Raw genomic sequence first — 27,058 nt, 5'->3', positions numbered from 1 at the left:
GGAGGTAGGGAGTCAGGAGATGCAACAACTTGAGATCCTACAGGGGATGGGGAAACGAGAGGAGTGAAGGTTCCAGTTGGCTTTTCCAGATAGACTGGCAGAAACAACAAGCAATGTCTGGACAAGAGCATCTCCAGTCAGCAAATTTAACCCATACCTGCCCGACTGATGTGTATCACACCGCGATGGACACACTCTGATAACACTCTTCAGGGAGCTGGGGAGGGCAGGGCAGAACTTACAAACCAGACATGCTATGGAGGAGGATGAGAAGGTAAAGAACAGAGAATAAAAAGGTGTATCTGTTGAGAACATTTAGATGTGATTTTAGACACATGGTCCCCACAACAACTCTCTAAGGTAATAATCATGACACCCATGTACAGGTGTGGAAGCCTAGACACCAAGAGGCTAAGTGAAAATGTAAGTGACGTTACTGTTGAACAAGCATTCCCTTCCTTTCCCTGACATCCATGGGAGAAACACACCTCTCTGGGCTTTGATGGTGGACTTGGTCATGTGACCTACATGGGCCCCGAATGGAAGATAGTGCGGCAGCTCTAAGCCTATGCCTTAAGAAGTTCCTGCCCTGTCCCTCTGGGAGCTTCTGATCACCATGAGAAGAACATGCTTCAGAGGTTCAACCATGAAGCCTCCATCCTGGGTGTCAACGTGAGACACGTGAGCAGGAGAGCCACCCTCACCTTCAGGCTTGCAGTAGAAAGAGGTCCCCAGCTGCTCTGCAGAGCTGGAGGATATAATGATACTGCCTCATCCCAATGACTAATACAGTGACGAACCAGTTTGCTGAGGTGTCGAAAACTGATTTTTTTTTTCATAATTGCCAGTTACTAGCCCTTGGCACCATGGCTGAAACACAGAAGCCATTTTCTAAACAAATGTTAGTTTCTTTCTTGCTCAGAAAGGAAGAGCAAGAGAAGTTTAATATAGAAACCTATTTCTGATTTCCACCTCAGAGGTTCCAAATATAGCACACTTCTTATTTGGTATATCTTATTTATGGGTAAACTTGAGTTTTACAGAGTGAACCTCATTTTGCTCTGGTTTCCTGTGGCTTACAGGCCTAGTTTCTGGTTTTGCCACCCTTCCCTAAAGCTGCCTGCTTGCTGTTATTTTTACAAATCACATTAACTAAACAGACTGCATTTTATTCTTTTAGATCATTATCTCCCGAATCGGTGTACTTTGCTCCTCACCATATTTTTGTAAATCTCATCTGCTATTTTTTATGTTTCTGCTTCCTGCACTTATCTCCATCAAGTTTAGATAATAGTCACTAACTATTGGATGACGCGAAGCTTTTACTGAACATTGTGGGATTATATCCATAAAAGGTTTTGATGTACTCTGCTAATCAAACAGCTCTTTCTGTCACTTCCAGAAGTTTTCGTCCTTTGAGATTAAGCCAATAGTTTCAAGGGCAGTGAGTTTCAGGTCAGCGATAATCTTCAACTATTCTGAAGTAAGACTGCTCCCTTTTCTCAGTCTTGGTTTTCCTGAATAACTTTTTCCTTTGCTTTTCCTTCCTTAGCCTCATGATTAAAATTAAATTACCAATAAATTTCACTCTGTCGCCTGCATCCAACATCCTTGGTCCGTAATTCCCTTTTATGATGTTGGCCAGAAAATTTAGTGTTTAAGTTTTCCTGAAAAACTGATTAACAATATAGGAGGGTGGAAGCTCTCGCAACTTAAAAACCTCTGCTGGCTCCACCTTACCTATCAAATCGACTCTGATCTCCTTAGCGTGGCTCATCTGCCTGTTGTACTGGCCTCATCTTTTCCCAAAGACCCCCCAACCACCAACTTACTTCAACACTTCCCACCACACTTTCTTAAAAAGGAACTAACACGCTTTCAGCTTGTGTTGTTGTTTTTTTTTTTTTTAAGATGTTGGGGGTAGGAGTTTATTAATTTATTTATTTTTGGCTGTGTTGGGTCTTCGTTTCTGTCCGAGGGTTTTCTCTAGTTGCGGCAAGTGGGGGCCACTCTTCATCACGGTGCGCGGGCCTCTCACTATCGCGGCCTCTCTTGTTGCGGGCCACAGGCTGCAGACGCGCAGGCTCAGTAGTTGTGGCTCACGGGCCTAGTTGCTCCGCGGCATGTGGGATCTTCCCAGACCAGGGCTCGAACCCGTGTCCCCTGCATTAGCAGGCAGATTCTCAACCACTGCGCCACCAGGGAAGCCCTCAGCATGTATTTTAATTATTTTAAACTTTATTATTTTACTAGTGATGGAAAGAGGCTCAGCAAAGCAAACTATCCTGCCTGAGGCCACCCACCCAGTGAGGGGCAGAGCTGTCATTCCAAAGCTGCTCCCCCTTTCCTCAGCCCTCCTTTCCTGTGCCTTGGCTTACACTGTTCCCTCTGCCAAAACGGCCCTCAAGCTCACCTTGCGGGGAGCACTTACTCTCTAATGCCAGCTCAGTCTTCTCTTAGTACCTTTTCCATAGTACCTTTTTCATGTCCACCCTGAGACAAAACGAACCACTGGTCCATTTGTGTATCCAGGTTCCCTTGCCTACTTCTATTAGGGAAAGAGTAAAACCCTTTGTATTTATACCTCTGTTTACTCCATTGCCACACAGCTCCTTGAAGGCAGGGCCTCATTTTTAATCCTTGGAGATGATCGTAGTTCCTGGCACACTGCAGGTGCTCAATAAATAAGTGTTGATCCCAATCTTGATACCAGAGGAAAACTGATATAGCTGTAGATAGCTGTCATAATTATCAAAGAAAAGGAAAGAGTGGAGAAAAAGGTGTGGGGGAAAAGGTGTGTGAATATGTATCCATACTGGTTATCTATAGTATACATGGATTCTATATAATAATATATGGGTCATCTGTATAGATAACCCATTAGGTTAATAAAGTACTATATAGATAACCCATATGAATTACATATAATATGTTGATGGGATAAAGATAGAAATTGAGTACAAAGTAGAAGAGTGGCTAAATATCCCTAAGGCAGTTTTATCTTAAGACAGAAACTCTTTTAAAAGCCTTTGAGGATGGCTTATCAATACTTCATGAGCAGGAGGCAACTAGAGTGCAGGCCACTTTACAAATAAACACAACTTCTAATTTTCACAGCTCAGCAACTAAGGAGGGTCATGGGATCCTTAAGACATGTATTTTAGAGAAAGAGAGTCCCTGGCTCACATAACTGGCAATGGTTCTACTAGGGGGAGAACTTGTGAGAGAGTAAAATTACAGTGTTGCCACACTAAACAATGTGCCTTCTTACATTTTGCCAGCTAACATCATATTACCTTACTCATTTATATTTGATAATGTTTCTTAAAAAACACGTTTCAAGTTTGTTTTTCACTTAAAAGATAAGGTGAAGAGAGCAAAACACATGCTGCAAGAATTGTCAACAGTAGCTTAAGTGACGGCTGGTGGATACTACACACCTCTTCTGTACCCTCTGTTTCTCTCAACATTTGCATTTCCCTTTTGGAATCTTTCAAAGCTGCATCCTACTGTCCACCTCTCAGCATTTGGAGAATAAGTATTTTCCAGGTCGCTACTGACAGAAAAATCTCGATGAAAATCTATATACTTATATAGTCACTTTGAAAGAACAGGTAAGTTAAATACTCAGCAGGAATCCAAGGCCCCATCTTTCTCTTTCTGACATATTCTCTTCCCTTCCTCCTCCTTCATCCTGTGGGGTGAGGACCGGGGGCGGGTGTTTATGAAATAATTTCGAAGTGTACATCAATCTGACCCACCAGAGTGAAAATACCATTTCCCCCTAGTCCTCCACAAGGCCACATTTATCTGCCACTGGACACGCTGCCTGAGGTATATTATGCTGTCTCCATCTCCGGTTTTAATAACAAATTCAAACTGTCTTTTCAAACCATTTTCTTTAATGCCTTGACAGACTTACACCAGCATTACTCTAGATAAATGCTTGCTTCACCCCAAACAGATAGCAGAAAGAATACTTTCTCTTCAATTTACTCCTGCATTTTGCCCGTTAATTATTTTGAAACATTTTGCAGAGATTGCTCAATCCAATTAAACAAAAACTCTCCCTCCAATTCCTTACCCACTCCTACCCACCCCGCAATCACACTTTTTACACTTTGTGGTGTCATTTTTGAACTAAGATTTTACTAACTACAACATTCATAGTTAAACCAAAGCAAAGAGGAATCATTTGTAACAATGTTTTTCTCATCTGTAATATCCATCACAGGTTTTCTTTTCCAGTTTATTTTACATCACCTCCAAACAAATAAATCTGGGGTTAAAATAGTATCCTTCCCTTGCTAGGCTGTGCAATGAAAAAGGTAATTTCCACAGTGCATGACTAAACTGTACTGACTGGACAGAATCGATAGCACAGAAGGAAAACGGTAATGCATCACAGGACCATCCCTTATCCATCAGTCAGCAGCAGAGATGACTGAGCCAGTGGCAAGCCATTAGCATACACGTTTTCCTCTGTGATTTCTGCTGAAATGTAGGCTACCCAGTTCATACCAGCCTTTGTCCAAAGCCCAATGGAAGTAACTACAAACCATAAACTTCCCGTCCTCTAAAACCATTTTAAATGGATAAAGTACGCAAATACAGCCACTGACGTTTCCAGGGAGTTTAACTTGTAAATGACTGAGTGTTACTGAAGTTGATTTTTAAATGAAAACTTCAGGGCTTCCCTGGTGGCGCAGTGGTTGAGAGTCCGCCTGCCGATGCAGGAGACGCGGGTTCGTGCCCTGGTCCGGGAAGAACCCACATGCCGCGGAGCAACTAAGCCCGTGAGCCATAGCCGCTGGGCCTGCGCGTCCGGAGCCTGTGCTCCGCAACGGGAGAGGCCACAACAGTGAGAGGCCCGCATACCGCAAAAAAAAAAAAAAAAAAGAAAAAAAAGAAAACTTCAGGTGTGATGGCAAAGCAGTTTTTCACAATTCCCCAATATGATCCAGGAGTTGACGCAGTATTGGGGAATTACATATGATGATGTAATTTTTTTAAAAAAAAACACTTTTTTTTTAACCACCAGCTTGGTTGATGAAGGATGATGCTGAAATATCAAAGTAAACATTTATGTAACTGAGGAAGCAAGAAGGCTACTGCCTCAAGGGCACATAAAAGCCTAGACTTTCCTCTGGTTCCTTTTCAGAGTGGAGACAAATGCCAGAGTGAGTTATTTCCATTCAACAATCTAATCAACAAATATATGTTGTTGTACCTACTATATGCCAGGCACTGTATGAGGTTCTTGAAACATAGAAGTGAACAAAACAGATTTAAAAAACCCTACCCTCCACGGAGTACATTCTAACCAACCTATTTTATTCATCTTTATAGACCTGAACCAAAAGATGTTTATTTTCATTTCTAAAGTATTTCATATTGAAATTAACTCAGTTCAAATTTTATTCCTTTTCCTAAAGAGTATGGGTTTTTAACAGTTCTTCAAAAGATGTGTGGGGCTTCCCTGGTGACGCAGTGGTTGAGAGTCTGCCTGCGGATACAGGGGACATGGGTTCATGACCCGGTCCACATGCTGCGGAGCAGCTGGGCCCGTGAGCCACGGCCGCTGAGCCTGCGCGTCCGGAGCCTGTGCTCCGCAATGGGAGAGGTTGCACCAGAGAGAGGCCCGTGTACAGAAAAAAAAAAAAAAAAAAGAATGTCAAACCAAAAATGCTTTTCCTAGACATCAGGCACACTTTTAACTACTCACCCACTTTGCAGAATGCTATGCTGCGAATGGAACTACCCAGACAACAGGAAAAGTAAATATTTTTTTCCAAGAATAAATGAAATAGAACATCTGATGTGTACACTTCCTATTTGGAACTTTCCTATTTGATTTTATTTGTTATGACATCCATCTCTGCCCCAAGTTCACAAAAGAGGCCCATTAAAACCTCTAATTCAGTACAGCTTTCTTGAAAATTTGCAAAGTGGCAAACAAATCTTCCTTAAAAACCCATCACTGATGCTCTTGATCAATAGCTGGCATCAGTAAACCTTAAATAGACTTGTGGGCAAGACTGCTGGAGCCAGGCAAAGATATTTCTTAATATGGATACTGATGTCATTTAGGCAGAGAGAAGCTGGGCAGATTTGCAATAAAAGGAAAGTGATTATATAATACATCCAAGCCATAAATACACACTCCATTAAGTTATAAAATTCTATATATCTTTAGGAGGGCTTCCTGTCAGCCACTTAACTTAGAGGAAAAAAAGGAAAGCTCTATTAATCATTCGTTAGGCCAGAACTTACCGAACCCCTACTCTATGTGCAGCATAACACATCATCACCATCACTACCATGTGTTGATTCACTGTGTACCAGATACTGTACTTGCTGATTACATGCTCCATCTCATTTAATCAATGAGCAACATTCTAAGAATGTTACACTAAGATGTAAATCTTAGCCTCATATTCAGAGAGGTTATGTTATCTGCTTGTCATCAAATAGCAAGCTAAATAATCAGGCACTAAAACAAGGGTCTGTCAATCTCCTAAACTCATGGTCTGCCCCGCCCCACCCAACCAACTTTATTAAGATATAATTGACATATAACATCGATAAGTTTAGGTGTACAATATGTTGACTTGATACACTTATGTACTGCAAAATTATTACCACCCTAGCTTGAACCACCTTCATGATGTCACATAATAACCATTTCTTTCTGGAGACGGGTACTTTTAAGACTTACTCTCTTAGCAACCTTATTAACTATAATCACCATGCTGTACATTAGATCCCCCAACAAATTATTCATCTTATAGCTGGAATTTTATACACTTTGACCCCCTTCCCCACCCCACCCCCATCCCTCAGCCCCTGGTAATCACTATTAAAGTCTTTGTTTCTATGAGTTCAGGTTTTTTAGATTCCATATATTATGTGATATTAGTATTTGTCTTTATCGGCCTGACTTATTTTGCTTAGCATAATGACCTCAAGGTCTACCCATGTTTTATCAAATGACAAGATTTCCTTCTTTCTTATGATTGAAAAATATTCCACTGTGTACATACACCCCATTTTCTTTATCCATCCAATCTGTTGACAATACTTAGGTTGTTTCCGTATCTTCGTTACTGTGACTAATGCTACAATGAACATGGGTGTAGATATCTCTTTGAGATCCTGTTTTCATTTCCTTTGGATACACACCCCGAAGTGGGATTGCTGGATCCTATGGTGGTTCTATTTTTATTTTTTGAGAAACTTGCATACTCTTTTCCGCAGTGGCTGCACCTGTTTACCTTCCCACCATCAGTGCACCAGGGTCCCCTTTTCTCTACATACTTGCCAACACTTGTTACCTCTTATCTTTTTGATGATGGCCATTCTAACAGGTATGAGGTGACATCTCATTGCAGTTTTGATTTGCATTTTCCCTGATGATTAGTGATGTTGATCACCCTTTCATGTACCTGTTGGCCATTTGTAGGTCTTCTTTGGAAAAATGTCTATTCAGTTCCTTTGATCATTTTTAATCATTTTTTTCCATTGAGTTTTATGATTTTTTACTATAGTTTGGATATTAACCTATTACATATAAGATTGCAAATATTTATCTCATTCTATAAGCTGTCTTTTCACTTTGTTCAGTTTCCTTTACTGTACAGAAACTTTAGTTTGATACAGTCTCACTTGTTAATTTCTTTCTTTTGTTGTTTGTACTTTTGGTGTCAAATTCTAAAAATCAGTAACAAGACTGATTTCAAGGGGATTACCCCCTATGTTTTCCTCTAAGAGTCTCAATGTTTCAGGTCTTATGTTCAAGTCTTTATAATCTATTCTGAGTTGATTTTTTGTACGGTGTAAGATATGGGGTAAGCCCGTGGTCTTAACTACTCCATTTTACTGTTTCCAAATCAGTTGCTTAATATGTGAATTCATTTGCATCATGAGCCTAGTATTTCTGAGTTGAAAAGGACTTTAAATATTATCTAATGAATGATGAACTTCAGAAGTTAGCCCATTTCTTTTTGCCATCTGCAACAATGTGGATGGATCTGGAGGGTATTATGCTTAGTGAAATAAGTCAGACAGATAAAGACAAATAATGTATGTTATCACATGTATGTGGAGTCTGAAGAATAAAATAAATGACCATAACACACAAAACAAGACTCATATATAGAGAATGGATTAGTGGTTACCAGTGGGGAGAGGGAAAGGAGGAGGAGCAAGACACGGGTAGGAGAAGAGGAGGTACAAACTACTACACATAAAATAAATAAGCTACAAGGGTAGATTGTACAGTACAGGGAATATAACCAATATTTCATAATAACTTTAAATGGAGTATAATCTATAAAAATATTGACTGTGTTATACTCTTGAAACTAATATTATATAATATTGTAAATCAACTATGATTCAATTTAAAAAGAACTCACAGAAATCATAATGAGAAAAGTTTAAAAGGAAAATGAGTGCATTAATAATAATTTTTTAAAGGTGGATTAAAAAACAGAAGTTAGCCCATTTCCCATGATCACATGACTTGCTAGAGGCAGAGGTGAAACAAGAATTTAGGTTCTAATACAAGTTTGCTTCTACTATTCCATATATAATTGTAAGTAACCCATAATAATGATAATAGCAACTAGTATTTGTGGAATCCAGTATCCATCAAAATTTTAAGCTCTATAAATTTAAAAGCTCATTTAATCTTCACAACTTTATGAGACGGATCTCATCATACCCATATTATAGGGGTACAGTTGTGACATAGAAAATATCTTTCCAGGGCACATAGCTACTAAGTGGTGGAGGAAGAATTTGAATTCAGCTCCAAAGCCCAGCTCTTAAATACTATACTATTCTGCTTCTTAGTAAGTACCCAAAACCCAATTTTCCCAATGTATTAAACAACTTTTTAAAAGCCCTCAGTTTCAAACGGACTTGAGGACACAGGGAGGGGGAAGGGTAAGCTGGGACGAAGTAAGACAGTAGCACTGACATATATACACTACCAAATGTAAAATAGATAGCTAGTGGGAAGCAGCTGCATAGCACAGGGAGATCAGCTCTGTGCTTTGTGACCACCTAGAGGGGTGGGATAGGGAGGGTGGGAGGGAGACACAAGAGGGAGGGGATCTGGGGATAAATGTATACGTATAGTTGATTCACTTTGTTATACAGCGGAAACTAACACAACACTGTAAAGCAATTATACTCCAATAAAGATGTTAAAAAAAAAAAAAGCCCTCAGTTTCTCTATGATACTTCTTCAATCACCCCAGTACAAATTTATTTCCTTCTTTTCTCAACCATGCTTTGAGACTTTGACTCTTTTATCCTATCAGTCTGATTATGTGAACACACACACTTCCTCCCAACAGAAAATTGCTCCTGAGATCGGGGGTTGTGTCTTTAACCCTATCTGTTCTCTCCAGTACTCTCTCTCTCACAATCACTGATCTGGAGTAGACAGTCAGCAAAAACTTTCAGAACTGAACAAGAACAAAAAGTGGCAGGTAGCTGGCAAAGATACTTCTAATTCACGTTACTAAATTTGATAGAGGGTTTGCTCACACAAAACAATCCATATCCACATTCAGGGAAAATCCAGATCTAAACATCATATTTTACAAACAAGTACTTAACTAGTAGGTGTTTGCCTGATTTAAGGTATTCTGCACCCTTCGTACCAAAATAAAGACGAGTCATTTGAATTAATAGATATCCACATACTTCATCAACAGCTGTCTGGAATGATATATCGTGGTATTTTACAAATTTTTTAGAAATTAAGAAAGATTCATACAGTTTTGTAGGCTAACTCAATATTGTTAACTCTATAATTCAAATTTAACAGAAACTCTTCACGTTTAATCATCAATTCCCTTTTACTAAGACAGTAAGGAAACACACTCTTGCTGATCAGTAACTAATCACATTGCTGAGTTAGCCCAAGCTTTGCAATGCCTTTTAAAACATAATGAGTGATGTGCATTGAGCCCAGAACACCAAAATTGCCTAAGCTACTTCCCTAGCACACTACACGATCTGCTTCCATCAGCTCAATTGTACATTAAACCAGGAACCTAGCATCCAGCATTTTTCTTGGCAGAAAATAAGTACTCAAATACTTATTCAATTTATGGATTAATTAAGGAATTAATTTAGGCAATTGTTCCTCCCAAATTTCCAAACTTGAATTCTTCCTTTTCTCACTTGTGTTCTCTACATGGTACCCTGTGTGAAGCCATGCAGGGCTATTTCCCTGTGCTGGAAGATATGAAATAAGGCCTTCTACATCCTTTTACATTACTTCTGAACTCTGCTCTTTGTTCTGGCCATGGGCCCATAGGAACTGATGTCAGAGGACAGGTGGTTAGAGGGATGGTACCTCGAGCTACATGGTCTGAGTCAATGATTACCCTGGACACATCTTCCTTATGATACTGGAAACCACCAGAACCACACCGAGCAGCCTGGTAAGATGGCAGTGGCTCTTGCTCCTCTCTGGGAATCAAGTATCTCCTGACCCTTGGATGTCGGGAACCACCCCTCCCTCCCACCTTAAATTCTCAGACTCCTGGAAGGGCAGAAGGGCATATATTGTACAAAGAGAGTATCTCTGAAAAAACTGGCTATTTCAGAGACGAGATATGCCCTTTGGGCTTATTCAAAAGCCCTCCTCCCATGTTGCTTTGTGGGCTAGAGATTCACACACTGGTCTTAAGGCACCAAAGCCATACTCACATTCATGCTGCTTTCCGTCACATTTTAAATCCTTTACTGATTCCCATCACTCACTAAGGTACTCTCAACCTTGCTTTATTACATCTGCAGCCCCACAACTGTTCACACTCAGTCACAGCCCTGCAAGTTACAACTTGACCTTGTCCCTTGAGTCTCATTTTACAGAGGCAATGGAGTTAAGAGCATTATTCATTAGCAAGTCAAACATTTCTTAAATAACCAAATGGTTCCTAAACTTCTCTGAGTGGTGCCAGTAGCAACTCACTGCCCTGAGTCTGATCCTCCTCCCCATTTTTCCAGAATGGAAATTGGTATTTACCCAGCCATCAGTTCCCAAGGCTAGGTTTTCTCCCATGCAGGGGGAAACTGGGCTTGCTGCATTCTAAGTCATTTGATTGTGAATGTCCTACTGACTGTCTCTGCATAGAAGATGACGTATAAATGAAATCGTTTACACAACAGCCACTCTAATTTTTAAAATAAATCTTAGAAATGTCAAATTAGGCATATGACAAATAAAAATCTCCTAAATAATAAGAGACCATGTATTGAACCTTTACTATGTACCATGTCCTATGCCTAGAACTTTACCTGCATTATCAGTTAATTCTCTCAGCAGTCCTAAACGAAATGTACTAATGCTAATCCATCATGAGAAAGCTAAATATAAAAATCCTGCCCATAGTCAAGGGAATGTGAATTCATTTATGTCAAATTGTCAGTTGAAACTATACAGCACATAGAATCTCCAAGTGTAAGCAAACAAACAAAATGTATACATATCTGTAGTAGTTTTTCTCTTTACTTTCTTACTATTTCTACAATATTCAATGGGGCAACGAACCTCTAGAATTTCTCATTTCAGGATATTTTCATTGACACAGTCTCTCACATACAAACACTATCAGCATCTCTCTCTACTTGCTCAACTAGGTGGAATTGAACCTAAGTGCAAGTAAAGTAGGGCAATGCATAATATTGATCACTTTAGGTGCTTTACTGTTTACACTGGAATATGATTCTGATACTCTAGTAAACTGCAACCCAGAAAGAACAACGTATCGTGAACATCTTAGACATAACAACGAGTTATAGGAACTGATCCTTTCTTGGAAATTTGTAACTTTATCTCTTTTATTTCTGTTGTTTTGTTCTTAGAATTCTTTCAAAGCCCAATAGGGTAGAACCAGATAACTATCTTTACCTGATGGAGCAGGTAGAAAAGCAGAAGAATGAAAGAAAAGAAAAAAGGCAATTTTACCCTGAAAGAACCTAACTGAATATTTCAACATTTGATGATTAACTGATGAACTCTAGCTTTATCCTCTTCAGATTCCTTCTAGATTGTGCTACCAGTAAGTTTGACTGAGTCACTTGCCTACTAATAAAATTGTCAACAGGGCAAGTTAATTCACAAAACTGTGTAAGTTACTAAAAATGGTTAGCACTTCTAAACAATAAATATATATATAGATAGTCTCTTGAATATTTTTCTTGGAAGCAGAAAGAGTCTCCACTCAACAATAAAGTAGCTCACTGAATCATTTAACAAGTGGGCTGGAAAAAATAATAAGGTCTTTAAAACCATTTATCATCTAAAACTTCTTAAACAACTGTCATTTTTGTTTGTTTGTTTCCCTTAGAGAATAGTCACAGGAAAAAAAAAATCACTTAACCCACGGAGATCACAACACACAGACATACTTTTTAAAAGGGCCACATACAAACTGGTTAAAATAACCAAGTCATTGTCAAATCATTGTTGGAAATCTTAGACCAAGAATTTAAGAGTTAATGTTTCATATTAAAAATATATATATATATATATTTATCACTGAGTTTTTAAAAAAATACATTTTATGATGCACACAGGGATGCCTTTAAAAGTTTGACTTTCTGTCCCAACTCTATGCATTGTCCCTCTGAAAGTTGACTCTGTTCTCCAAGTACCATTATTCTTATCTGTCATTTTATTCCCTCCAAGTCACTCTTAAAGGAATATGATTCTCTCTGTTTTCAAAAGATACGTGATTTCCTCACAATGCCTGATTGCTTTATTATCTAGATGAGGTGCCCGATTCATCTTCCTAATTAACAAAGACTTTTTACACAGTATAAAAAGAACTTCTTGTGGTGGGTAGAGGAATGGTCTATAGAAAAGGCAAAATCATACCCAATTGTCTTTTTAAAAAATCCCCTCTAATATATGAGATAGATCATATGATTTTCTGGAAGAGGAGAGACTGCCCAAAGACCCTAACTCCATTAGATTAGAACATGGATAAATGAATACTGACTGCAGCATTTTCTGGATATGGTCACGACAGCATCACCACAGATGCGCCTTAGATATCTTGGCCCTACCTAGTGACTCCGCATGGATTACCATCAGTACTCTAGAGCAACGGTTCTAAAATATAATGTACTTAGAGAGCTTATTAAAAACAGAGTCTCCTGGGTCCCATCTCCAGAGATTCCAATTCACTAGGTTTGGGTGAGCCCATAAATTTGCACTGCTAACAAGATCACAGGCGATGCCAAATGCCAGTTTTGAGACCACACTTTGAAAACCACTCTAGAGCACTGTGATTCCAAAGCATTCAGGGTAAGCTGTATCCCTTACTCTGCTTCTAAAATTCTGTTCTTGGACGATCCTGGCCTGCTGCTTTAAGAAGCACTTGTTCTTTAAAGAAACACTGCGGAAGTGGGAGACTATCCTCCTTTGTTTAAAAAAAAAAAAAAAAAGTAATGGCTCTTCACTCAGAACAGAGAGCAAGCTGACACTGGTTTACAAAGGCCTATCTCATTCCTGATCCCTTATCATTTGAGAGATGTGAGCAGTCCAAGTCAAAAATGCACACTGCACATTCCCAGGAAGCCACTCACTGGGCCAACTGTAATTTTATTTAAGCCTGTCTGAACCTGCTTTCATTTTTTTTACCCTGTAGCCACTCATGATTTTTTTCCTTTGCAAGAAGAACTCAAAAACAAACAAATAACAAAAAAAATCAAGCATTTCTATTTATATCAAGATTCACACTGTAACCCCCTACTCATCCTCCTATGCAAAAAGAAAACATAAGACTATAATAGCCACCCTTCAAAAAAGATTAAATAACAATCAACTGAAAGCCAGATTGTTGGTAACATTTCCATGCCTTTTGTGTGCAAATCCATATGGCCGTGGTTGGAAGACCAAATATCTAAGAATAAAACAGATATACTCCTCACTGTAAAGCAGCAGTTGTAAACACAAATTCCTACAGCGTAAATAATGTAATTTAATGGATCAAGCCAGGAGTAAGGCAAGAGAGAGTAGTAGAGACAATGGAGAATTTGAGAGTTCTAGCCTTATCTAAAGAAAGCTGCTACTCTTTAGCTCCAGACCAAAGTCCAATTCCAGTAACATCCATAATTGAGTCATCCTTGGGACAGTTACTATTTGTTGTTCTTCACCTAGTCCTATTTCTTGGTGTGTCCAGAGATTTTAAGTTAGATTATAGGTGTTATGCATGAAAAATTACAGAGAAAAATGGATGATGGTAACTTCTTACAAATAAGGTTCAGCCTAGTCTCTGACAGGCAGCCTGAGATGGGATAAGTCACCTTTATCCAATTCAGGACTGTGTTGACTCAAAGTTGGCTGGTGTCTTGAAGGATTCGGTCAGCTTTTTTTGCTCATACTCTTGGCCATAGTTTGAAAGCCTATGGTGTGTACCAGTATCCCATGTCCTTCATGGGTGCTGAATTCCAATTACTTTATGTTCAGTACTGGGAGACTGTCAAAAACTGTTTTGCTTTTTCAGTTATTTGCTTCTTAGCTTCCTAGCCTCACGCCCTACAAGGTGTAAGGACTAGGCAAAATGCCTCAGGCAGCAGAACTGCCGAGGATCAGGCTAATATCTAGTATGTGTTTTCTCTCTGAGATCTTGGCCCCTCAAGTCCTGGCTGCTCTGGTAGCCCCAAAGTTCACTGTTGGTCCCTTCAGTCTTGTGAGATTGCCAAAAATTCTGCTGCCTTCTTAGCTTCCTATGCATGATTTTTTGCCTGGTTTCTCAGCCTTTCATTCCAAGCCCAGAGTTGGCAAGTTTCCTGAAAGGAAAAGTAGCTTATAGAATGCGGGCTCATCACTCCATAGTTCACTTGCTCTAGGAGTCTTGGTTTTCTTGGCAGCTCTTTGATTTCTTCAAATTAGGTATGTTTCAGACTTTGTTTACATTTGGCTTTTCTATTGTTTTCCAAGAAGCATTGGTTTGTCATAAGCCACTCCTACTTACCCAGAAGCAGAAGTTCCCAGGTTAATATAGTAATATAACTACTTCCCCAAGAAATAATGTTTTTATTCTGAAATTTGGAGTTTAAAGTCAAATTTAAACACCTAATCCACAAAAGCTATGTAGGATTTTTTTTTTTTAAGAATTGACTACAAAAAAAAATAAGAATTGACTACAAATGTGATTATTTATACATATATATGCGTTCCATTTCAAACAAGACATCAACTAATTCTTTTGGTTCAGCGCTCTCCTTTAAGACAGATATGTCAAGCATCGTTTGTAATTTGTCAGCAGCCTTAAAAGAAATTTCAAATAACCACAAATCAATGTTACGGTTTACAGTATATGAGACACTCTAGATAAATATTTGATGATAGATGGATAGTAGGCAGAGGAATGGTTTCATCTAACATAGTAACAACAACAAAAAAAAGTGACAAGACGCACACCCTTATGCTTATCAGGGAACAAGATGAGGATGCTACTGACAGAACATCTCTCCCGTAGCTGCAAGTAAGTGGCCCCACTTAAAGCAAAGAGATAGATATCTAAATATAGACACCATCTGCCTTAAGCCTTTCTGTATAATATAGTGCCTTGGATGAAGAGGTACATAAGAGGGATGGTAAAATAACCAAATTATTCCCATTACCATGTGTTATCTCCAATGGTGGTTTCTGATATTCCTGAGAATTCATCTGCAGAAGAAAGTAAAAGAGCAACAACAAATTCTCTTTATCACAAATGATGAAGGCTCTTTGAGATTATTGCCCTGTTAGGACAACTAGCCTAAGGAGTAAGGAACACCCCACCATGGAGGCAGGTTGAGAATGTGGCAGTGGCTTTGGTATGAGACTGACCATAGTGAATGCTGACTTAAGTTCCTCTGGGACTGCAAATGACTACACGGTGGGTTCCTGCTGAGAGGGCTCTAGTCCTTTCTGTAACAGGCCTATACCTGTGGATGTTATTACTAACAGCAAATACCCAGGCACCTGTATGATGGGGATGTGGAAAGACATCAGAGCACGGCACATTTTCTAAGCGAATTGCCTGATTTTCACAATTATCTAGTCTTAAGATCGAGTCACCCAAATATCTAGACCTGAAAACAAACAATGAATAAAAATGACTTTAGCTTGGTGTGCAGTTTCAAATAATGGGGAAAAAAGGAGCATTACCTGTATGTGGCACACACCGTGCCAAGGATATTACATGAAATCTGTTCATCTTCACAACAACTCTTATAACCCTCATTCTTATAGATGGGGAAAACGAAGCACAGAGTGGTTTAGTAATTTATTCTAGGTGGTAAGTAACAGAGAGCCAACCAGAAACTAGGCCTCTGGTTGCCACATCTCAAGTCCTTCACCAACAGCTTTACTGGCCTCCTGGACTGCACTGATCATCTTAATGCTTAGCTTCATAGTCCCTGTACTTTAATAATGTGACTACAGATTAAGGACATGTGCCTTTCCTTGACATCATTAAATTCTGAGCTAAATATAAAATTAATGACATTGTGGGAGCTGTGATTCTTCCCTAACACACTGTGCTAAGAACATGGTTTATGAGATCTTTGTATCTAGTTGAAATGTGTTTACGAAGCCTTGCCAGGAAGTTCATTCTATGGGGATATTATACACTGGCCACATAAATGGCTGTAAGAACTAGGAAGCCTTCCTTCCAACCAGCCCTTTACCTCCAAATAATAAGTAATTAAGTAGATTTAGATAATGAAGCACCTGGTTAATTCCCTTTGACAAGTCACTAGGCCTGCATAAAGAATAGTCACTTAATACAAAAAGGGTGGGAAGATTGCACAGTTTGCCTACCTCAACACTGCTGCAAAACACACATTGATGTTTAGAAAAAGTATCTTTGAGAAGGCAAAACCTGGTTTGATTGCCTGAAGACTACACACTGCAAATCTGCTTTTCAAGGAGCATTTACTAAGCACTAGAGGAAAGAGAAGAGGTGTCCCAGTCTGCAGGCCAACATCTTGTTGCTGGCTTTTCTAATATCTTTGCAACCACGAGCAAGTCACATTGTGAGCTTCCGTTTCTTCCTCAATAAAAGAAAGGTGCCAACCTGCCTCATGATGTTTTTGTAAAAGTGGCACCTGTGGAAGCAATTCAAAAACTATTCACACATAAGATCGTGTATATGATATATGCGTATATATGACATATATATGCGCGCACACACACACACACACACACACACATATACACACACACAAAGCACCACGGCGAAGCTGTGCATATTATCCAGATGCCAAGGACTATACCAGCAACAAGGCAGAGCAGACAAGTCCACTAAGGCACCCCAGAAGTGAGCCTGAGAGAACATGCTGGGTTTCCATAGTGATAGCAAAAGGGCAGAGCAGTCCAGGCAAAGGAATACGAAGGGAGAGGAGTACAAAGGTTGGCTACAGAAATGGGTCCCAGAGAGCCTCGCTAATGAGCACCAGGTAAGTGTGGAATTCTGGGAAGAAATAGCAGCGGAGCAGACTCACTCATTAATAGAAATCACGTTATAGAAAAATCTGTGTGCCAGGCACCATAAACCAAAAACACCAACATGCAGGATCTTGCTTTATCCTGATAACAAGTCCAGGGAAGGTATGGCCCCAATTTACTGATTAAGTACCAGAGGCTCTGAGCACTTTATCAATTGCCAGGTCTACAAAGAGAGTAAGAGGTAGAAGACAGGTTCAAAAAGGGGTCGGTCTGACTCCAGGAATCATGCTTCTTGCCCACCTTGCTATGTTGCCTCTCTTTATACCACGTCAGGGTACAAGCCAGCTTGTGTACTAGCCTGTATTTCTGTAGATGAGAACAACTTTCTACTTAAATACATAGAAAAAAAAAAGGAGGTATGATATGCACTCAAATGTTTCACAGCCCTATCTCTGTGTGGTGGGATCATAGGGGACTATCTCAACTTCCTGAAGTATTACCTGACTTTTTTCAATCAGAAAGAGAAAACAAGTAAAATATTAAAATGCAATAGCATTTTAAAAACCTCCTTAAGGATAGCTCTGTATTTTTATTTTTCCAAAATTATTCAGAACATCTGTGTGAAAAACATATATGAGGGAGTCAAAAGGGGGAGCCTGCTTAGGGTTAAATATTATAAATTTGATTTTTTATGATTATAATTATCTATGGGACATGAGGAAGCAGCTAAAAACATCTGAGTGAACCTAGTCTAGTGAGGGGTTGGACTTGAGGTTCATGATTATAGGGGCAAGGGGTCACTGTAGAGCTCTTCACAAACTGGGTAGTCCTCACCCCAAGACTTTCAGAGGGAACTTTGGTGAGAACCACTAACCTAGAATCCACTGTACTGGTGGGAATAAGCAGTGACACCTCAAATATGCTGGCCTGGAGAAAGGCTAGGAATCACAAAGAGATAACTGATAGAGAGATGTGCAATTAGGTAAGACAGTACAGGGAGAAGGTAAAAGAAAAGCAGGAAGCTCGGGACAGACCTAAGGGAGCTCCATATTTGGAGACCAGAAAGAAGATAAAGGGAAATGAAGGGCAGGGGAGAGGAGAGTGAACAGAAGTGTGGGTGGGTAGGAGGGTATTAAAAAGAATATTCTAATATGAATCCTTATTTCTTATAATGAAAGCAAGCTTTAGAATGTAAAACTCTACTTTCAAAAGAATATTTCATAATATATGTAAAATTTTACCTGGATTAAGAGAGAAAATGAAGAAGCTGGCTTCCATTTAGCCAATATGAAACTTCATAATCTCTTATATTATTGGGAGGAGATCACAGATATTTCAATGATTTAATAAGCAGATAAAACATTTTCCAAATTAGCTGTTTCCGATAGTTAAGAGTTAACATGGATACCTGTAATTTGTATAATGAAAACCTGTTTCTAAGAGTTCCTAGGGCAACTAAGAAGGCAATCACAATATTAAAATGCTCTAAACACTAGAAAAATAGCAATTAATTAAAATTCCAACATACAGTTATTCCTATTTTTAAAAAAGATTTTTACAAAGTTTTATGTATCTGGCAATCTTGAACTTAATCTGAACACTGTACTCACAGAAAATAGCCAAGGTCAAGAAATCCTTGCCCTTTTTTGTTGTGGAAAATACTCAGAATCACAAGGACCTATCTGCCCTTGGATATTCTAAGACCCTTCCTCAGTGACTACTTTGTTTCATAAAACCCCAATTTTTCCCCTCTTTCTTTGACACATTCCTCATTAATGAACTTTTGTCATATTATAAGAGCCTGAATAAAGTCATCTCCTTAATTGTCTGGTACATTTTTTCTTTGACATATTTAACTGTTAAGAGTTTTCCAGAGAAATGTAGCAAGAAATAAATGAGATCATAAAACACATATTTTTTCCATGATCTTTTTCAGAAAGATGTATGAATGCAAAACATCAGGTAAATAAAATTTCATAAAGGATACTGAATATCAATTGATGATGCTAGTGCCACAACTCCAAGAAAAAATGAGTATCTATGTAAAATCCCACTTCGTATGAAGATAAATCAGTACAACTGAAAATTGTTTCAAATTTCTTATTTGAAAACCAAGGGAAATAACAAGCAAGGAAGCCTAACTCCCCAACAACAGGAAACACTCCCAACCTCACATAACCCCACAGGTGGCACTGGGCCATTTCACAAGGGCCAGAAGTTTTAACCAATTCTAGCAACATGGAAAGAGAGAAAATCACTTTTAGCCAAGGAACAAGATCCTAACCATGAAGATGATTTAAGGATAAAAACCTCATGCCCACATGGGACTCAGGAACCACCCAGTTCCAAATTTCAAGAGTTTCCTGAATCATGAAATCCAGGCACAGTTCAGTGCGGCAAATCCAACTGATGTTTTAAGACGTGATTTTCCACTCCCTGGCTTCAGACTATAGTCTGTACAAACCTACAGTAGTCAAAACAGTATGTTCGCACAAAAACAGATATCTAGATCAATGGAAGAGGATAGAGAGTCCAGAAATAAACCCATGCACTTATGGTCAATTAAGCTATGACAAAGGAGCCAAGAATATACAACAGAGAAAAGACACCTCCATAAGTGGTGCTGGGAAAACTGCACAGCTACATGTAAAAGAATGAAATTAGAACATTCTCTAACACCATACACAAAAATAAGCTCAAAATGGATTAAAGGCCTACATGTAAGACCAAAAACTGTAAAACTCCTAGAGGAAAACATAGGCAGAATACTCTTTGACACAAACTGTAGTGATATTTTTTGGATCTATCTCCTAAAGCAAAGGAAATAAAAGCAAAAGTAAACAAATGGGACCTAATTCAACTTAAAAGCTTTTGCATAGTAAAGGAAACCACTGACAAAATGAAAAGACAACCTACAGAATAGGAGAAAAGATTTGCAAATGATATAACTGATAAGGGGTCAATATCCAACATATATATAAACAGCTTATATAACTCAACATCAAAGAAATAAACCCAATTAAAAAATGGGCAGAAGAAATGAATAGACATTTTTCCAAATAGGAAACGCAAATGGCCAACAGGCACATGAAAAGATAGTCAACATCGCTAATCGTCAGGGAAATGCAAATTAAAACCACAATGAGATATCACCTCACACCTGTCAGAATTGCTATCATCAAAAAGAATACAAATAAATGTTGGCAAGGATGTGGAGAAAAGGGAACCCTCCCACATTGTTGGTGGGAATGTAAACTGCCACAGCCACTGTGGAAAAGAATATGGAGGGTTTCTCAAAAAACTAAAAATAGAACTACCATATGACTCAGCAATTGCATTCCTGGGTATAAATCTGAAAAAAATAAAAACACTAATTCGTAAAGATATATGTACGCCAGCGTTCACAGCAGCAGTATTTACAACTGCCAAGATATGGAAGCAACCTAAGTGCCCATCAACAGATGAATGGATTAAAAAGATGTGGTGTATATGTATATATATGTATATATATATATATACATATATACATATATATATATATATATATACACATACACAATGGCATACTACTCAGTCATAAAAATGAATGAAATTTTATCATTTGCAGCAACATGGATGGACTTGGAGGGTATTATGCTAAGTGAAATAAGTCAGACAGAGAAAGACAAATACTGTATCACTTATATGTGGAATCTAAAAAATACAACAAATTATTGAAAATAACAAAAAAGAAGCAGACTCACAGATATAGAGAACTACTGGTGACAGGTAAGAGGGTAAGGGATTCAGAGGTACAAACTATTATGTATGAAGTAAGCTACAAGGATATATAGTACAACATGGGGAATACAGCCAATATTTTATAATAACTATCAATGGAGCATAAACTTTAAAAATTGTGAATCACTATATTGTACACCTATAACTTATAATATTGTACATCAACTGTACTTCAATAAAAATATTTAAGGAAAAGAGAGTTGTGATTTTCTTTAAGTTTATTTTGCTCACACTGTATTTCAATACTTCTGTGAGACTTCTCATATAAATAAATGCCTAAATCTGGGGGAGGAGGACACATAAAATAGTCTAACCACATGTTATTTTAGGTTCTGCATAAGTGAATTTACACAACAACTTTAAGGCAGAAAACTTTGCAGTAGAATCAGCCACACTTGATAACAAAACTGCCCTAATTTGGACTAAAAATGAGCAACCTATTTCCTGAGCACTGCACAAAATTATGCATATGTTTTATCTCAGTTAAGTCTGCAGAAACCCCTGCAAGACAGCATTTGAGAGATACAAAAGATGAGACTGGGAGAAGCTTTACTGTGTGCCCACGACAACCAGGTTGGTGAAAAGTAACTGGTAAATAGTGATTATTAAGGAAGGATTCAACATACAGCATTGTTATAGTGGAAGGACAATGAAATTTGTATGAGGCCGACAGAATGTAGTCAAAAGTATTTTAAGTGACCAGTTTAATTAATTCAAAGCAGTGATAAGTAATTACAGATCAATCTTCTGAATGTCAATGGATAGTTCTAAAGTGCTGGGGCTTGCTTGAAAAGTTTCTTCTGAGTTGATTAAATATTCTCTCCAAAATCTTGTTTACATTATTAATTTGCTCAGCAACCCCTGTCTTCAGAGAAGTGCAACTTCCCACCTGATCCCTGAAGGGTTAGCACATATTTTTAATTAAAACGGTCTTCAATAAATTGAGTTGTTATTCTTACAGGTTATATTACTAACAGTATTAACTCCAGATAAGATAAAAGGTTAAAAAACAAGGTACATTATAAGTAGACAAATATAGGTGCCTTGGACACTGAAAGATACACCTAAACCTCATATAAAGATTGGACTCCAAATTATGAAAAAGGGACAGTAAGTCATTTCTATAGTTTTCATGAATGATTCACAGCATCAAAGAATGTAAAGATGTGTCAAAAGTTTAGAAGTTTAAAGTACAAACTGAACACTTCCTTTAGGAAAAGCTAAAACAAAATTAAACACCATTAGAAAGATTTTGACACTTTGCTCTCTTAGGATCTAAGTTATAGTAACTGGGTTGCGTACATAATGATGCAATTACATGCTGTCATGAACAGTTTAATTATTATATGCCTGAGTGGATTTTTTTTTAAAAATCAAGTGCTCCATAGAACTTCTACACCTGACTGCTTCTAACCAGCTTTGCCATACTTTCATTATATTCAATTCTCTATGGACACAGAGGAGTGGTCTTTACTTTACAATGATTGTATTTAAAATTCTTTAACTTGACTTTTAAGCCCTTAACGATTAGGGGCCATTTTCTCAGCATCTACTCTGCAGAGGGGCTCAACTCATTCATTCATTCTTTCCGACATTTGAATGACTTCCACACGCCAAGTACCAGGCTAGGATGTGAGGCGGACATTTGAAGGACGCCACAGGATCTAACCGACAAAGAAGAGTAATGGAAACCAACAGGGAACTCTGAGACAGAGAGGCAGCTTTGAGTCATGTCTGTACACTCCGGTTCCACAGTCAGATCTAGTTTATTCCTAGGTGTGATGTGAGGTAAGTTACTTAAGCTCTCTGACTCAACCTCTTCTTCATCGGGAAAATGGGGGCAATGAAAGCCTCTACTTCGTGAAGTTGTTGTGAGGACTGAATGAGATGCCTATGCCAAGCTCTTAATACAATGCCTGGCACAGAGTATGTGCTCAGTGAGTACTAACTGCCATAGGCTGATCATTATATTATCACTGTTGCTTTTTGCATTGTCATAAGCGTCATGATGAGCTATGTGGAGGATGCTTATAAGAGTGCCAAGGAAGACCAGTAAATCTTTCTGGAGCAGCTCAGTCTGAATGGACAGAATTGTAGGGGAGAAAATGCCAAGTAATGGGTCTTCAGCATTTGTTCAAGAAACATTTCAAGAGAAGATGTCCTGTTCATTTAAATGACTGTTTTGTCTTAAGAAAGCAGCCTGCAGCTACTGATCGGAGCAGAACCCCAGCCATGCTGATGATGATTCTCATCAACATCCATAAATTCATTTGCTGCATCATATCTTGGCATACAAATGCTCATTTGTTACAATTATCCTTTCAGTTTGACACGGAGAGAAAGCAACCAGAAATCAACTTCTATTACCCTGGGAAGCTCCTCCAAATAATTAAAATTCTGAAGCTCTCCCTCAAGCTGAAGGCAGATCAGACCCTCATCAGTGGCACGTTCTATTAAATAAGCAGATTCACGTTTGTTGTTCTTTCCAGCACAAGTCGTTGAGCTCACAGATCCCACAGCACTAAAAGTCATTATTTTTCAAGCTAATTTAATTTTTAAAGCCCCAAATCCATCTTCTGAAAAGGTCAACATTTCCTGTATAGGTCTTGGGCCCCTTCTAGGTACTAGTCACTGTGTTAGGATTGTTACACCCAGGATCTCATCACCTATCATCTTTCTAGGGACATGCTGCTATTACTCAGAGTCTTCAAGATAAGGAAACTGAGGCACAAGATAGGTGAAGCCATTTACCCGACTTTCATCACCTCAAACATATGAGAGCTACGATTTGAACCCAACTTTGAACTTAATGTCCATAGCCACTGCATTCGAGCATAGGCACCTTGAGGATACTTTTTCTTTTCTTTGATTTTTTTTAAAGCAATACTCATTTTCAAAATACAAATTAAGGTAGGGATGAGGGTGAGGTAAAGTGAGGCGAGGGGGGTGAATGGTGGCAAAAGGAAAATGGAAGCAAATTATTCAGCCACTGAGGTCAGATGTTAACGTGGAATTCAGCGACGACCCCCATCAGGTTGGGTTTATCATGAAGATTAGGCAGGGTTCTCTTTATAACCAAAGACTGAACTCAATTTTGAGGCAGGGTCCTAGGCAGCAATGGCTGCTGATTTCCTATTAGACTGTGACGCTTTCCCCATATCATTTCCCCCCATTACTTTCAATTTCCCCCGTTATTGAGCTTCATACCAGCAACCTTCTCCCAGGCATTGACAAGGTGACTGGTGAGCCTTCCTCATAAAACAGGAGGAAAGCAACTTATCTACGTGCAAGTCTTTAGGAACAACCACATGACAACATGATGAAGACAAGGTTTCTGTAAGTATGAAAATGAGACAATGCTTTGTTTAGCACAGTGCCAGGTACACAGTGGACACTTAACATGTGCTTGTTCCATTATTAATAATAATTTTATGGATATTATCGTAATTCCTAAAAAGAGTCATTTAACTAATATCAGAGTAATACCCCATGTCAGATGCTCTTCTCTGAAGATTATGCAACCCAACAGACAGAAGTAACTAAAACAAATGACCAGCCCCCACGGGGAGGCATCATGCAAGTGGCTACCCTGTTTCACTAGTGGTAACAGCCACATGCTCAGCCAGAGAAAATTACTGTAATAAAAGTTCATCAATAGGGTGAAATTAAGCCTGGATTAGCTTGGCATCAGAGATAGGAAATTCATAAAGAGGAACAAAAGTAATTTTTTTAAAGGATGAAAATCCATTGCTAGACATACCTCCTTACCAAATGCAGTTCCAATTAAGCACCATTACCAGTTAGATAAACTGAGTCCAACAGTAGTTGGATTCATGGAATCCAAATTCAATGAATTTAACTAGTCAATTAATCTCAAAGATGTCCAATCCATGTGCATGAAGGCACTGCCAATTAGCTTGACTAGCAAACAGAGTTGGCATGTAAAGGGCTCCCAGACTCAATTCACATTTCATCAGATGCCCCCCGATTATGTTGGCTCACAGCTGGATTTGTACAACACAAAATACACACAGTTGCATTTAAATATTTATAAGTATAAATACTCAAAAGGGTGTATCTTTTTTTAAAATTTTATTTTTATTGGGTGTATCTTTTTTACTTATCAATACAGCTTATGGAAAAAAGGTTGCAAAACTCTTGGATGCCTCAAAAGAGGGTGGCCCCCAAGGCTTTCTTCACTGAAGTTGAAGAGCATATATTTCACACCTACTCTGTTACACTCATCCCTACCCAACTCCCGAGACCAGAACTGACTTGTTACTTCCCTTCCATGCTGACTTTAGACATAACTGTCAGTTGTGCAAAGTCACAGTTTGGAGAACACTATCTCTCTTCTTAATGACAACACTAATTATAGAACCTGTTTAGTCTCTTGCCCCAAAGATTTCAGCATTTAACTTGACTCTCCCATAATTCACTGTAGTGCAGCAATTAAATTAATGGCAAATCAGCAGTGTGGAATCCTTTAAATCCCTATGGGCTTGTTCCTTTGATTAGACTAGATCAAGGAAGCTGCAGCTATTTGCAGGCAGATTAGAGGGGCTCCCTTTTTTTTATTGCCGTCAGCACTGAAGATTGAAAAGTCCTGTGTGTTGACATCTTACCCATATCCACCTGTGACAGTTTACATTGAGGTTATTCTTAAACAAGGTTTTCAATACAGCAAGAGAACTATATGGATCAGGAGGCATAAAGGCACCCTTATACATTTCAGGCAAAGGTACCGGGCAGGTTTATACATCTCCTCCTTCTCAGCACACCCTGGCTGCCACCTCCAGGGGCCAATAACTGATGCAGGCAACCAGTGTGCTGATGCTCTGTGAGATGCTATGCAGCCTTCAGGGTCATGCAACACCCAATTAGGCTCTTCTTGGTTTGGGGACTAAGTTGCATTTTATTACATTTTAATCTTTGGCAGAGAGAAAAACATCTCTTACATGCCCAAATCTAGCTTCATCAAAATCATCTGGACTTTTTCTATTTAAAAAAGTTCAACAAAACAGCTTCCCACAACTCACCCCAGAGCTAATGAATAATTATCTCTCGGGGATTGGGCCAAGGAATCCATTGTTTCCAAAAGCTCCCAAGATGGTTCTAATAATTACCCCATTCAAGGAATCATTGGCGTAAGTCATAATGCAAAGGTATAAGGAAGTACACATGAAGTATATAAATAACAATGCTCAATTAACTTAAACAATGAGTAGGCCTGGAAAGTCAGGCTGCCTGAGATTAAAATCGCACTCTCTAGGGTAAATTGCTGAACCCCTCTGGGTCTCAATTTTCCTCAATTTTCAAACGGGATTAATAACACCACAGACATATGTATGTAAAAAGCTCTTAACTTTGGGCCAGAACCAAAGTAACCCGCAAGTATGAGTGATTATTATTCTTTAACCAGATTCCAGAAATTCTAGAAAACAAAGCTAAGTGTATAGTAGTATACAGACTTTCCACAAAACAGAGTAGTCTTTTTCCTCTCACTCAATTCTTTACACTTATATTAAGTGTGGATTTGGCTAAATGTAATGAATGAATTACAAGCTGCATTACATAATAATTAACTTAATTCTAAGGCATCATCAATTTACTAATAGCTTTCCTGAAGTTAAAGAAAGGAAACACATATGTGATTATTGTAATTCGGATGACTGCATCCCAATTTCAGAAATGTCAATATTCCCTGGGGTGAGGTGAGATGAGGGAATCAGATCTCATATAGAACCCAGAAAAGTCTGTATTAGTAGGACTACATGTACCAGCCATATATAAAGTCCTTCTCCTGAG

General features: G+C 38.7%; 1 protein-coding gene across 17 annotated transcripts in view; it reads right to left on the bottom strand.

Annotated features, from left to right (window-relative positions):
* Window positions 1-27,058, bottom strand: part of FHIT (fragile histidine triad diadenosine triphosphatase) — a 1,470,752-nt gene that overhangs the window by 694,817 nt on the left and 748,877 nt on the right. The gene's annotated exons all lie outside the window — the stretch shown is intronic.

This window comes from Kogia breviceps, chromosome 10, assembly GCF_026419965.1.
Source record: "Kogia breviceps isolate mKogBre1 chromosome 10, mKogBre1 haplotype 1, whole genome shotgun sequence".
NCBI classification, from domain to species: Eukaryota; Metazoa; Chordata; class Mammalia; order Artiodactyla; family Physeteridae; genus Kogia; species Kogia breviceps.
The sequence above is the reverse complement of the archived record's forward strand: the minus strand, read 5'-3'. Positions and strand labels throughout refer to the sequence as shown.